A 5,201-nucleotide genomic window follows, 5' to 3' on the forward strand; every position below is an offset into this window, starting at 1 on the left:
AAACAATTGAGACTTCTCCATCGACCCAGAACAGTAAAACCAGCGACACGGAACAATACCTGAATAAATCGGAAACATTAACCCATCCGAATCGTAAGCGGAAATAGTACCTGAATTGTAACCTTAAACAATATACCGAATAAACCAAAATAACAAAAATAGTAAATTAGCACTATGCATATACGTGAACAATAATCCGGACGAGATTAAAAAAATCTAAAAAAATACGGAGACTCCTTCTCCCTCGATGTGTTCACCTAAGCAAGGAGAATAGCCGATGTTGTTGCAGTCGTCTACCTTGCTTTTTCCTCCTTGTGGCCAACCAGATTGAGGCTTCAACTACAATGCGGTCACTCAAATCATTTCTATGACGCGATCCATCATGCCAGTCTATAAGCAGCCAACAAGAAGAGGCAATATGAAAATAAAAACTGTCACTTGGCGAAACTCTTCACTTCAGTCGCTATTCTATTTCTTTGACCGATTCAAAAAGAAAGAGAAAAATACAAGACAGTGAATCATCCATGGAGAGAAATGTTTGCTCAAAAAACTATTGTAGAAACATGTATTCATCAGTCGCCAAAATTTCCCAAAGTAAGGATATACCACTTATCCTATATCGAAGTATGAAAAGCACATTGGGTTGAATGTCCTATTATCATATTAGCCATTCACATACACTGCGTTAAAATAAGCTCCCCGACAATTAAATATTCATTTTTACACCATGACACTTTTGGGGTTTAAACTACTTACAAAATTTTAAATTTGAATTTTTATTAAATAAATCCATGCTTTGAGGGAGAATGAAAAAGTGTTGAGTACGAACTGGATAAGAAATGTAGGTGAAAAAGATGCACAAATTGGACAGGAGTATTTACCTACTATAGGATTTACACATTGGTAACAATCCCATTCGATCTCACTATTGATCAAATAGGCTATATGAGAATGAATGGAAATACATTTGTTTTTACTTACAGAATGGGAAAATATGTGCTTATGAAAAAATATTTAATAGGCCATCTGGTTTACTTAATTTGTTAAATCATTTAATGTTTGTTACGTGCCTACACAGATCATGGGGTAAAGATAGAATTTGTGTTCTCCTTTTCATTTTATTTTTTTCGCATAATACATGTTGTTTTCTTGCTTATTTCAGCAAAAAATAGACGCAACCAATCACGGGTGCGGCATGGGCCGCGCTTCTTTGGCACTAATATATATTATGCTTTCAGTGATGCTCATTCATACATTCGCCAGAGCTTATCAACTACTTACTGAACCAGCATAAGCACATTCTACATTATCTAACCATAGTCATCAATGTCGAGTAGACAGACTGGCTGAAAATAAATGATACTTTTTTCTGCTGTATTAAAATAGACCGGCACATCACTAACTGAAATTGATTCTTGCAATGGTAATTGCTGAAAAAAGAACATCGTTTTCCAAATCCTACATGTAGCATGCAGTGGAACCACTCAACATATAAAGGGAGTCTACTCTTCTAAACCCTTCTAGATTTAAAGGTACCATTGTATTTCAACTACTTTTCACGGCAAATTTTATTGATAGACCATGGCAATTTTTAGTAATTAACCATGGCAAATTTAATTCATTGATCATGGCGATTTAGTAATTCATCATGGCAAATTTAGTTTATAGATCGTAGAAATTTTAGTATTTCGACCATGGAATTCTAGTATTTTCAACATGGAAATTATTTGTTTATTAACCATGGCAAATTTTAGTTCATGTATCATGGGAAATTTAAATAATTCACCATGGCAATTTTAATTTCTGGTTCATGGCAAATTTGAGTCACTGACCATGCATTTGAAAAGTAATTGACGGCGGATTTCTTTTTAGTTATGAACCATGTCAAAATTATTTCATGAATCCTGGAACATTTTAGTAATTCACCATGGCAAGTTTAGTTTCTTAATTCCGTTTTTTTATAACATGTCAAAATTACTTTAAACGTAAAAGAAAACGTAGTCGAAACATAGCATGGCAACTTCAGCGTAAACACCATGTGCAATAGAGATAGCAACTTTTAACCCAAAAAAGTCGTCGAAACATAAAGATATGGGTTCTAATTTCAAAGATTTCGTCGCAGTGGATTTAATGGTGAAAATGGTTTTTCAATTGGATTTTTCATTTAAGAGATAAAACATTTTAAAAAATGAAAACCTAAAAGATTCCCGCTGACATCAGCAGTTCCGTCACTTATGCATGCATGCGGTGATGTGGCATGACGTGTGCTGACATGGCGTTCGGTCCAAGGCCCTTCCCACCACACGTATGGTGAATATCGAGGTCCTTCTTTTAAAATGTATATGAACATGTTTCTTCCATCCATGTCATTTTTTTCTCTCAAGTGATGAACATACGTTCGATGTAGGAACAATTCATTGCACAATACGTAAACATCTCTTTTGATATACACGAATAAATCTCAGTAGTCATCTCTTTTGAGAGATATGCTAATAAATCTCAGTAGGTATGGATGTTTATTTGGAAATACATGAATATCATTAATAGATACTACTATCCACAAACAGTCTGAGCATATGGCACAAAAAAATATGTGAACTCTGTGAGAGTCTCTCTCATTAGGAGCATAAAAATATAAATGAGAAAAATCTATACCTGATATGTAATTTATTATATTGATACAATATTTTTTGTTTTACAATAATTTTTTTTCTATTATTTCTATAATAAAAATAAAATTCCTTTTTCGAAGTCCTCCAAAGTACTTGTTTTCAAATTTTCTCTGAGTGCTTTTTTCCCTAGAGATCCTTGGTTGTCATTTTTGTGAAATTTTTGCATGCTCCTAGCGCACTCGAATTGTTTTCAGTAGTTTTGTTTGTTACAAAATTTACTATTCATTGTGGGTGTAAATGAGCCAGGGCACCAAAAGAACTCACGTAGAGTAGTATAAGGTAGCGCCGACTGTCTACAATTGTTAACTTTAGACAAATACCGTATGTATGAGGCGCCATCGGCAATGGTGTGGCGTAAATAAGTGTCAATATTTTTGGTGCAACATCTCTAAGACACGACAATCAAATTGGCGTGACTCTTTTGGGCCAGAGATACAATAACTTTTGAGAAGGAAAATGAAGTGCTTTAGTTAAAATGAAGGTCATTTAGTATAAAAACACACCATTTTCATTTGGTAATAATAAAAATGTGTCTGCAAAGCAAAGGGAAAAAACGAAGGCACGGAAAACATGAGATCTTTACAGTATATAGTGAACTAAACCATCTTACGCTTTCTTTGGTCATAGGATAGGATTATTACAGGAATAGAAAACTTGTAGGAAATGAGATGACATATGTCTCAAATCCTATGAGTATGATTAGGAAAAGAGATGTCATTTGGTTTACATCATCAACCATCTAACGCTTTGTTTGGTCATAAGATAGGATTATCACAGGAATAGAAAACTTGTAGGAAATGAGATGACATATGTCTCAAATCCTAAGAGTATGATTAGGAAAACTTGATTACATGGTAAATCTCATCCAACCCATCACCGTTCAGCAAGCCTACGATGGAATTACTCACGCACGACGGTGAGCATCATGAAATTGGTGATGGAAAATGGTTGATGATGACGACGACGACGAATCCCCCTCTCCGGAGCCTCGAACGGACTCCAGATCAGCCCTCCCGAGAGAGATTAGGGGTTGGCGGCGGCTTCGTATCGTAAAACGCGATGAAACTTTCTCTCTGATTTTTTTCTTCGCGAAAGGGAATATATGGAGTTGGAGTTGAGGTCGGTGGAGCATCAGGGGGCCCACGAGACAGGGGGGCGCGCCCAGGGGGGAGGGCGTGCCCCCCACCCTCGTGGACAGGGAGTAGGGCCCCTGTCCTTGATTCTTTCGCCAGTATTTTTTATATTTTTCAAAACTTACACTACTAGGGAAAAGCCTAGCAGCAGCGCGGGTTCTAGGTATATCAGTAGCGCGGGAGGCGGCGCTACTAATAAGGCGCTACTGCTAACCCGTAGCAGCAGTGCGTGCGCGCCCGCGCTACTGATATACAAGTGTAGCTGCAGCGTTCTTCCCGGGAGCTCGCTACTGCTAATAGCTATAGCGCGCTTCTCCTGTGCGCGCTGCTGCTAACTTTTCTCCACTCGCTACTGCTAATTTTAGTAGTTTTTTTTCCTGTATATTTGTTTTGTATTTGAACAGGCTTTATAGAAGAATCTTTAGCACATATAAATGTCATCATGATACACATACAAATGCCTGCGAGACCACAAATGTAATCATAGCATATACATAAAAATAGTCTCATCATAATCATCATCCAACACAAAGTGGTATCTTGTCATCATCTTGAAAATAGCGATACATGCAAGTCTCGAATACTTGCAACTACAACGTCATCCATCTAAACAAAGGTATACACGAGAAGAGCTATCACTATGAGTGAGAGCGAAACTATGCAGTACATGAGGTGGCGGTTACGAGTCCTCTCTCGCGCTAGCGTGAACCTCAAGTAACTAGCTTCTCCTTCTTGTCTGCTTTTGAAGCCATTATGGCTGGCGCCTGAGAACCCATTCACTTCCGCCTGACACTCATTCCACTCGTTGTACACCCCCGGAACCTTCCCTTTGTACACGACATAGCACTGCCATCTCGCCATCAAGAAATTAGGTACCTTTTAGAGATGCATCTTCATGAAGAGGATGTACAATCATATGCCACAAAATATACTAGAGCAACACGAAAAAGAAAGGGTTAGCAACTAGATGCAACATACAGTATGCAAACTAATTAACTAGAGGTACGCAGGTCATCGTACGCAAACTAACAAAGTAGCGTTACGCAAGTTCGGCAGGGACCGTGGACATCACAATGTTTCATTGCTACAAAAAGTATACAAGTTGAACCGACACATATCATCATCATCAACATCATAAATCACTAGAAGTTCCATCCTTCCATATCATTGAGGATGGACCCTAGCTTCTTGAACGGCATGAGGTCTAGACGTTGCATGCCTATGCGAGTTCAAACGTCAGTTCGCGATATAGGGCCGTGGTGGAACATCCCCTTCTCATCGACGACTTCTTTCATGATGATCGTCGCAATGTTCCTTTGGATGCGAAAGAAGTCATCTCTAAGTTTATAATCCGCTTCTCCATGAGATTCTAGCCACTTGTGGATATGATCATCAT

This window comes from Triticum aestivum, chromosome 6B (assembly GCF_018294505.1).
Source record: "Triticum aestivum cultivar Chinese Spring chromosome 6B, IWGSC CS RefSeq v2.1, whole genome shotgun sequence".
In the NCBI taxonomy this organism is placed as follows: Eukaryota; Viridiplantae; Streptophyta; class Magnoliopsida; order Poales; family Poaceae; genus Triticum; species Triticum aestivum.